We start from the raw sequence: 11,045 nt of genomic DNA, 5'->3' as shown, positions 1-11,045 counted from the left end.
TAATAAAGATGGAGATCGTAATGAAGAAGAAGAAGAAGAAGAAGAAGAAGAAGAAGAAGAAGAAGAAGAAGAAGAAGAAGAAGAAGAAGAAGAAGAAGAAGAAGAAGAAGATTCAAAGGGTTCCACCACTTTTGGTCCCGACTTTTCTGGGTGTAGAAATTAGTAGTGAGTTTAAGCAAAAGTTAAGAGCCCCGCTGATTAAATCTTTAGTTCATGAGGCTCGCATATTGAAAACGAGCGGATCACTTATTAACGTTCCTATTGATGACCATGTATTACACCTTGATAAATACACTTCTTTGATTTCTTATGAGGAGCTTATTCATTGGTGTGACGAAGCCGAGATATGTGCCTCTCACATTGCTATTTTTATGAGGTAAGAACTTTTAATATTTTGTAACATTAATAGTAAGTTCCATTCTTGTTTTAAATTTTGTTTAGTTCACTTGTTTTTATGAACTATTTGAACAAGTCTAGTTCAAATTGTTGTAGGTATTTGAGTGATCTTAGTGATACTATGAAGTCTACCAGTTTATATGGATTCTTGTTCCCCGAGCCGTTGTCTAAATTTGCAGCCATAACTGAAAATTATCAATCAGATTATATTGCTAGAGCTATGACATGTACGGAGTGTGGCAGGGGTCGAAAACTTATATTGCAGCTTATCACGAAAGGTATACATAGACTTTTCCCTTTGCAAACTTCTATTTATATATTCCTGGCTAATTACGTGAAAATATTCTCATTGTTCGATTTTTTTAATTGAAGTGATCACTGGATTGTTGGCTGCGATTAGTCCATCCGAAAGTACCGTGTATTGGTGTGATCCTGATGGACATATGGAGTCTCGTCAGTTTTTCGTGGAAACAGTTACTAGGTAAATAATGTATATTTGATATTAGTGATTAAAATTATGTTTGAAGCGATGACTAATTTTAGTTAAATGAAATATAGAGCCTTCGAGAAAAGAAATTCCATCGATCCACTTGCCGGCTTTGAGGCAAAATCACTTACATGGAAATTAATTAAGGTATGTATATCTCATGTATTTTACCAACTACTATTTCCTTGTTCACTCTATTTGTTCTGTGCTTCTGGGAGCATATAACTTTGTGTCAATCGTTGTCGTCTCGGATGTCGTTTTACCATTGTGTTATCACTACTATACATACAACATGGACTATAGACTCAGATCCCCTATTGATTATTGTCTAGACACTTCGTGTCAAGTTTTGGTTATTGTATTGGCATCTGCAGTTGCGGTACATGCATTGAGAACCTCTTTATCTCGACATACAGTCCAATAGAGTTCTCATGCAGATCATCGCTTGCTTTGCATAATTATCTATCGAGCATTTCAACATAGTTCTTCCACCCTCCTTGAGTATAATTATCGAGCATTAGCAAACTGCTTGTCTTAAAATATTTATTTCATTATTGTTTTGTCATGTATCCTTATAATTATCTTTCCAAGAGCAACAAACCTTTGAACATTCAAGTTGACCAAGTTAAACCAATAATTAATGATATGAGTGGCAGCTTTGTAGGCCAACTTTTTTTCAGAAATCGTCGGTGAGGAATTCCATATTGCATGCCTGGGCTTCTATTGCATATACAGAGCCATTATATTAGCGATGGCATTGCACGGGCAGTAGCCCTTATCTATTCAGCTCTTTCCATTTTAGTTTCTCGTGAGTGGTTTAGAATATGTATATCTCATTATGTGTATTTATTTTAGTGTCCTATGCAGCCTCTTGGGAGCGTATTATGCGGATATTATGTTTGTCAATATATGTTGGAGCTTATTAAAGGAAGATATATTAATATTACCCCAAAGGCCTAAATGTAAGTTTTTTTTTATTCTTCATTCCAATCATTTTTTTTTGTTGGAAATGTAAGTAATATATAAGCAGAGCCTGCACCATAGAATACCCCCATGCCTGATTGTCCCCATATTGCATTGCATCAACTTCACCCTAAACGCGAACATTTCCTTCACTTAAGCATACCCTTAGTAGATATATTCCCACGCATACTGATATTAAGCCAATCCACAGCTTTTCATAACATTGCTTGGTATACTGGCACATTATAAATAGATGATTATGATCCTCATTATACATTTCATATAGAAAACACAGTGTTTGAGTAGTAATTCCCATTTTAGCTAATTTATCCAATGTCAACAGCAGCCAGCAGCTCATTTCAACCACCTATTCATTTCAATCATTTTCATTTCTTTGTTTTTCTCATTTCCATCTTAGTAGTTGTTTTACTTTACATGGCATATATAGTGTATTAACTACTTGGGTGTCTTATTTATATAGTTCACTAGTATAAAGCCCGTGCGAATGCACGGTACTTTAGATTGTTGTGTGTAAAGAACTTAACAATTAGAGCTAATAATAATAATATATAAATGAACTTTGAATTTTATTTTTAATTATCTACAACTGTTAATATGTAAAAATACTAAGAATTAAAATAGAACGAATTTTACATTTTTACTCAAAATAAGTTTATGATTAAAAAAATAAGATTTTTAGTTTAATTACAAAAACTTATGCTTATTTTTACGCATTTGAAACATATAACTATTTTTATAATTTTTGTTACAATATACGGAGTAACAATTTAAACGGTGTAAAAAATTTAAAGAATAAAAAAGTGAAAAGCACACACTGATTTTAATAATATGAGTAAAATATGCATACGTTTTAAATATAAAATTTACGATATTTAAGATACATATATTGGACTAATGAGATAATGATGAATAAAATACATTTGGCCCAACTATAAAAGTTGCGGTGTTTGTTAAGATACTATGACATATATAAAAGTCATATATTAGGTCCAATACATATCTAGATAAAGTTAGGCCCAATTTCTAGCTAAAAGAATTTAGGCGGGAAAATTTTCAGTTTTCTTATTCTTTTAGTATAAGGGGGATGCTTAACGCCCCAAAGACATATACGGTTGAGCAAATTGACGAGGTGCGGAATATTTGGGCCGAATTCACACTTAATTTTAAGACCAGAAGTAATGGTGGATGAAGACGATTATTAGAGTTTTTTGTTGTTCATTATTTTTGCACTTAGATGCGACTAAGTGATGACGATTGAAGGATTTTTATCTATGTTTTACGTATTTTGATATTTATATCCTCTAGTCTCATAAAAATATCATAGCATGTTTGTATATATTTTTTTAAGGATTTCTCCTTATGAATTAAAATTAAATATGAAGAACTTTGTTGCGTAAAACATGCTGGAGTTTCTGAATTGTAATGCATGTTTAATTCTTATGAGCTATACGATTCAATCGTGTAGGAGTTACGATAAAAACAGAAATATTTTTTTTTTAAAAAAAATGCGAGGATCAAAGAAAACGGTTCCTTATAAAACCTGTTCTCTTTGAAATTAACAAACTGGTTGTATCATTCGCCATTCTCGTTGAAAAGGTAAAACAAAGGCGCCAAATAAACCGGCAAGTTTATCAAGGAGACCAGCTTTATCAACGAGATCGGTTCTCATATGTAACCATTCTGTTTGATATATCAAATCACAACCGTTCTAATTGTTGTTACAAAGAGACCGGGTTAACTTTATTTTAACCGTTCTCTTAGATAAAAGAGAATGCTTGGCCACAGAACGGTCCAAAACTCCTTTAAGAACGGTCTCTAACTGATAAGTCCATTTTATATACACTCTAACCCCATATTTTAGCTCTATTTTACATGCTAATTTGCACTAATCTTAGTGTTATTGAGCTAATATTGCATTCTAGTTGTATTTGCATGGTTTGTCATATTTTGTAGGTATTTGAGCTTTTAGAAGCATAATTCCAAATATTTTGCAAACACTAGAAGTAAGGCTAAATAGAAGAGCATGATGGACCAACCAAGAGATGTTACAGGATTTCCATGCATAAAGATATGGATTAAAATGAGAAATGCAAAATAAGGTCTTATACAAAGTCAAGCCTAAGATTTGAAGTCCAATTAAGGTGGAAACTTTGGATGCTTAGTGAAGCTTTGGATGCTAATATCACATTTAACCAAGTGAATTATGATGGAATTAGTGGCTCACTTAAGATTCCTTTGGTAATTAATCAAGCAATTAAGAGAAAATATTTGGGGTTGACCCCTTGAATTTAGTCTAAGTTTGTAGACACCTCGTTTCTGCACCTCCCGCAAACCACCCAGTGATGATTGGGCCGCATGTTTGGTACGCGGAACGATTTGTGACAGTTCGTAATTTTATCGTCAAGTGATTGCTCAAACATTAATGTCTACCTCATGGTTGTCATATACGTGCCGATACGGTCGTTTTGGCAGTAATTAGAGTACATTTGGAGTCCGGGTCAAAAACCGTCTTCATTTCCTAAAACCGTCAAATCTCGAGTCAAAAGTAATGTCCTTGTCTACCTAAGGTTAGGATATCACAAAATGTTGAGATTATATCTCATTTTGAGTCCCATGTCACTTCTTTAGGCTAAACTAAAAGTTTACATTACAAAATGTGCATTTCATTTAGCTAAAATGATAACCCGAACTTTAGGCCCGTTTTACGAGGTCATAACAAGTTTTTTGGGTCAGGCCTATTTCACAGAAAGTTCTAGATCTCTTTCTTAGCTTTCCAACGCCACCGAAATCACCTTCACCCGAGTAAATATCATCAATTAACCATTAAATTCATCAATTCAGATTAACGGTTTGCAGTTCCGGCTTCACAGCCAGAATTCACCCTTGGAACAGACGCAGCAACTGCTGCGCCTCTTCCAGAGGGCGCAGTCCTTCTGCGCCTGTTCCTGGCTGAGTTCTGTCCCTGAACTCCGTTTCTGCCTTGACATAGTTTAATTAGTCTACGTATTAACTAACTATTATCCGTAATATCGCTAATTCCTGTTCGTTAGTTTATTTTACTCTTTCTTTTGTTCATTTTTCTCAAATTATCCGTTTTAAAGGTATTTTCGACATAAATCGCCTAATCCAATGTAATTAATGTAATTTTTGTTATTGTAATTTATGATTATTGTATTTCTTTTATTGCTTGTATGTTTTCACATGTAAATGAGCATTAAATCCCAACTTCGACCAAATTGTATGCTAAATTATATGTCAACCGACTTAGTTAAATCTTCATATGCTAGGATTAATCTAATGGATGTTGCATTGCATGCATATAGCCGACGATATATCAAGTATAAATAACTTCCCTAATCATTAGTAGAGGCCGCTATCGAGGCGGGCGGGATTAGGTGTTCGATCAAAAGAGCTTCCTAATACGTACCCTCACCCCTTACTCCAGATCTCCGTGAGCACCCGTGTTCATTGGCATTCACGAGAGTCATTCTAGACATAGAATGCTAAGGGTAACGATTGCTTAGTGTTCATGTCACTACATTGTGTCTTGACATGACACGAGGTATTCGAACGGTTCCAATTTCCCATAAAAATTGGTGGCGACTCCATACAAAATGCAAACGCTTGTTTCGACCTTCACCAAGCGCCCCCGTGGGCGGCCCGCTGTCCACAGTTTGGCGACTCCGCTGGGGATAATACACTTACGTGTAGCCAAGGGTGAAACTTGAACAAGGTTAGGGGATAGTTTGTACAAGACAATTGTCGGTTTTCATAACTCGGTCTTCCTAGACCGTTTTATTCGGCCTTCCTAAGCCCAACCCAACCCATTCGACCAATCGTCCCGTCTAAACGGTCCTAATTCTTGTTTGGGCCTAAGGATGGATAGCGATTGACGTCATCCATACCATGATGCTTACTCTTGTTTGTATCAAGGGCCTTCACTACTTGAGGAAATGGACTAGGAATCGACCTTACTCTTGTTTGGTACGAACCTCTCCACAGACTTCGGGTTTGATGGTTCGGTATGGCAACCCACCCTTTAAACCAAAACCCTTCTAAATGCACTCAGCATCCCGTTATAATGCCTATATGAATGTTTGTATCATATGTGATCGCCATTTTCTAAACAAAACCACGTTTTTTTGTAAAATAAAATCCTTTTCAAAATGTAAACATTTTCAAAATAGCGCAAAATGAGTCAAAACTCTGTCCATATGTCGAATCAAACTTCGGGCCTAAAACCCATTTCAAAACTAAATACAAAACAACAACCAAAAAAAAAACAAAAAAAAAACGAAAAAAAAAAAGTCCAAAAAAAAAACGTAAAAAAAAAAAAACAAAACAAAACAAAATAAAACGTTTTATCAAAAGACTTTCAAACCATGTCAATGTAAATATGTAAATTCAATTGGGCTAAGTTAGAGTCAAAGTTCAAACCGACTGTGTCCTAGTCGGAACTCTGTCGGGTCATAAACTCATCTTCCTTTACATTTTGGGTCTTTTCAAAATTCAAGTCGAGTCCTAAGGCGTCACGCCGTCATTTTGGACCCTACCCCAATTCAGTTAGGATCTAAACACTCGAGTCACACGTTCCGAGGCTCAACACACGAGTCTCAATGGGCCTCATATTTGAGTCTAAAATCGCTGGCGACCTTCTTAACACCTATAAGCAAACCTCGAGTCCAGAATCAACAGGTGTCATCAATCCCGTCAATAAGGTCAATCACATAAACATCACTCTGTCAAAGTCAACACTCGAGTCTAAAGGTCAAGGTCAAGCACCGTGAATTCAAGCACGAGAAGTCGCTCACGACATTTCACGAGTTCACAGGTCAAGTCTAGATGTGTCATCTTGTCCCTTCCTTTGTTTGTTGCCTTAGTATGCGTGATCCCATGTCGAATCGAGTTGTAATGCGCGTCATTTCTGTCAAGTAGGAATCCAGAAAGTTCTGTCAATCAGCAAGGTCACGAAGCGGATCAAGCCACAATCACCGTGTCTCTCCAAGACGTTTATGCCATGGTCCTACGAGTTCAAGCTACAGTGGAAAATTTGAGCATTCGCGTCCTCACCCTTGAAAATGGAATGGTGGAAAAGAACATGCCAACTAGGGAAACCCCTAGTCTAGGTCATCCAAAGCCTACCTCTTGCAATAACCATCGTCCTAGAAAGCCGAAAACAGCTGAAAGGAAACCTGGGAGACATCAAAGGGTGCTTACCGATTTAGGCATGTCTTATGCCGATGCTTTGAAGAGACTCTCTGCCCAAGGCAAGCTACGTCCAATAGGGCCGACTCCGGATCCACCTTTAGAGAAACAGGTAAACCTCTGGAAAGGCAACAAATACTGCTTATATCACCAAGGTAGAGGCCATGATATTGAAGAGTGTTTTCTCTTGAAACACACCATTCAGGATATGATCGAGGATGACAAGCTTCCAACGCCACCATTTGCGGAGCAATTCGATGGGACCGACCCTCTTGGGTCTAACAACACTAAATACGATGAAGGATCGTTCCTAGACTTTTCTCATCTCCTCGATCCGCGTGATGACAAAGAAATCAAAGCGCCGAAGGAGGACGATGTCCAAAGTGGAATGCTCATGCTTTCCAAGATAGAGGGAGCCATTGATACTCTAAACTCTCGGCTTTCCCACATGGGGAATCAATTTACTGAAATGGATAGGAAGCTTGAGACCCAATCTTTCAAGATGAAGAATGTCCAGACAAACCCTCAACCTCATGGTCTCGAGGAGAAAGCAAAAAGTGAGCGATCTATTCCTAGTTCTTCTCATCCAGGAGTCAAAATCAACGGCAACCTCATGGAGCCTTCGCCAAAGAAATTAAACAACTCTCCCAGGTCATTCACAAATCTAGGAATACCTTATGCCCTAGCCTTGAACAAATTATCCTCTCTAGGTCTTCTTCAACCAATAGGACCCACACCAGATCCAGAAAAGAAATCTAAATTGTGGGATGGCAATTCATATTGTCAATACCATAGGGGTAGGGGGCATGGTACAGAAGATTGTTATAATCTCAAGCATGTCATACAAGATAGGATTGAGGATGGTAGGATTTCTGTCTCACTCCTGAAATGTTTGGGTACAGAAGTTAAGCGATCTTATAGGGAGTTCAACATCGCAGATGATCAAGAAGATGAGCGATCCACCAATCATTTGGTGAAAAGAAGGAAAACAGACTCGCAGGTACCCAACAATCAAACAATATATATTACCGACGTAAAGGTTATAGAACCTTCACCAGAAAGAGGAACTCGACATTCAAGGTCATACTCCAATTTAGGCATGCCTTATACGGTAGCCTTTAAAAGACTCTTTGCCAAAGGACTGATCCAACCAATCGGTCCAACCCTGCACTTAGGTACGAGAGGAGAGGTCGCTTCTGGGACGGCTCTCAATATTGCTTATTCCATAGGGGTAATGGACACGACACTGAAGAATGTTCCAAACTCAAATATACCATCCACTATATGCTCGATCGCGGCAAGATATCTTTATCGACCCTCGATCCGTTAAGAGAACAGAATGACCCTCATGGGTGTCTTACTCTTCAAAGACAGGAAGGTCTCTTGGGCCTTTACCCTTCCAGTGTTCCCAATGATGAGGATGAGGAGCTCAAATGGATGAATGCTCAAAGTCAAATGCCGAAGCCAGTTGCTGGAAGAGAAAATGTTCAAGCATGGGCCAATGATTACGAGTCTGGATCTAAGATCGCGTCAAAGTCCGAGTCCGAGTCCGAGTCTTAGGCTTTCTATCCCATAATTTTTGTCATAGTGTCCATTTCCGTTTCTAGTGACAACCTGGGGGCTGTCCCACGAGTCATGTCTTCTCATATCTATGTTAAATACATTCAATATTCATTTCAATAAAAATACACTTTTCAATCCACATATTCTATCATATCTCTTCTTTTATCCGTTTCCTGTGACAACAAGAATTGATTTGAGACATTTTTTTAAAACAAACAACAACCACACGTTCCAAGTCAATGTGAGTACACTTAGATGATGTTCCATTCCAAGTTGTAGAGGACCCAAAACTCCGTGTTCATTTTTTTTCTTTACCTATTCCATGTCTGGCAATAGAAACCACAATATAACCCCAGTTTAGGACGAGCATATCTTAAGAGATTCTAGGACGAATCCAGACCATCTCCCTTGTTAACGATCCATGACGGAAGGCAAGCCCATTTCCCACAATAAACAACCCGTGTTACTAAAGACCAACCCGTTTCACATCAAAAGGTGCTAGTCTGACCCAAGTCCATCCAAGACAATACGAGCCATGATGAAAGACAAAAGGCTCAATCATGAGAAATGACCAAGATCAATATCCAAAGCCGTAGTTATGCCTATAGCCCAAGACAAAAGAGTCAAAATAAGAAGGCTCAATCTGCCATGTCAATATCCAAAGTCAAAGTTATCCTCAAAGAACCTAAATCAATAATTTGAGCAAAAGCCAAGATAAGTTCTAGACCAAGAATCCAAATCTGAATCAAGAACAAGCCTATGATCAAATGCTATACAGAATACTACTGAAGTCTATATAGAATCAAGTTACAGTATAGAATCAAGACATCAATGAAGATGGTCATCTAGCACCCTCACTTAGCCTTTCACACATCACACACCCTAAGTCCTTCTCGAGACCGTTACAGGGAGATAGTTAGGAATTTTGAGAATCTTCTCAAGCTCGTCAAGTATACCCATCCTTTAGGGCCAAGACATGGAAACTTGATCCCACGCCATTTTAACCTACCTTTATGTGCTCCGGCTACATCAGGCCAAGAGACTCCATTTCCAAGCCATATTACAAGCCATAACCCCATCAAGCCTTAACTCCACAAAATCAAGCTCCAGAGATTTGTTCATCAAAGCCTCTTATTACCGAGCTCCACATTCCAAATATCCAATCCAGTTTCACCTTGACCCAGACACGGAGTATTCAAATACTTTGCTACCAGAACGGGACATACCCATATTCATCCTTAGGGTCCACTTCTATGTGTGCTCACATGACAAGGAAATTTTTACAAATTTAATTATACTTCTTTGGTCTATGATCAGAGGGGGTTATCTCAAATCGATTCTTCGAGTCACCAAAGGAAAATACCCTTGTGACCCATGCACTTTAAGGCCCTAACAACATAGCTTAGGCACACACTTGAACTACGAGCATGGTTTGATTGCACCTTTTCAGGTGGATACGTAGGCAGTCCTTTCTTACACAAGAAGGATACAACCACAACACCCAAACAAAATTAACCAAACCTCAGAACTACGATCTGGTTTGATTTCACTTCACGTGAATACGTAGGCAGTCCTCAAGGACACAACCATCCCCACTTCCAACTTTCAATCTCAATTATCAACCACCTCAACCATCAACTTTCAACCTCTATTTCAACTTTCCAACCTCAATTGACATCCCTTCCACAACCAACACCTCTATACTGGGGGCTCCTTATTGTCGCCCAGTCTCTTTTTTTTACCAAAGTCCAGAGTCATCTTCTCATCCTGGGGGCTTCTCTTCCAAGATGCCACCCTCCCTTTATTCCTTTATGTATAGCTAGTACTCGGTCCGGACAATGACAAAGGTCTTAGATCGATTCTCCAAGTTATCATGCCTCAAGGGTCTCTTTTACAGCAAACGGTGGCGAAAGAAGTCCTAGTAGAAAGATAGTCCATGGCTCATGCCTTGCCTTTATACGCCTTCATCATTCTTGCAATTCTTATACGTTTGGAACCGATATGCATTGTCACCCACACTTGGCTAGGGGTTGCGCATGCTTAAGCAAAGTCTGTCAAAGTCATCCTTGTGTCGCGTCAAATCTAAGTTAGTGTCGCGTCAGTCCAACCTAAGTCTATATTTTCACGTCCGCATAAGGTCTACGTCGCGTCAGTCACGTGTCTAAAGCCCATTGAATATGCATAGCGCATTACAAACGACAAACTTCTTTGAACAAGTTTTAAACAACTTTTATAAAGAAACAACTTTTGCAAAACCTATGTGTTTCCTCATTCGAGGTCCATGTGATAACCGCTTACGTGCATATACTAGATTGCATTCTTGTGTGGCTACTAACCATGCAGGTAAGGTGCTCGCTCCGACTGGGGGCTTCACCCAAGTCTTTATTCTCCCCAGCGCAGCAGTATTTTG

The sequence above is a fragment of the Silene latifolia genome, chromosome Y, assembly GCF_048544455.1.
Source record: "Silene latifolia isolate original U9 population chromosome Y, ASM4854445v1, whole genome shotgun sequence".
Classification (NCBI taxonomy): Eukaryota; Viridiplantae; Streptophyta; class Magnoliopsida; order Caryophyllales; family Caryophyllaceae; genus Silene; species Silene latifolia.
Note: the sequence above shows the minus strand (reverse complement) of the source record.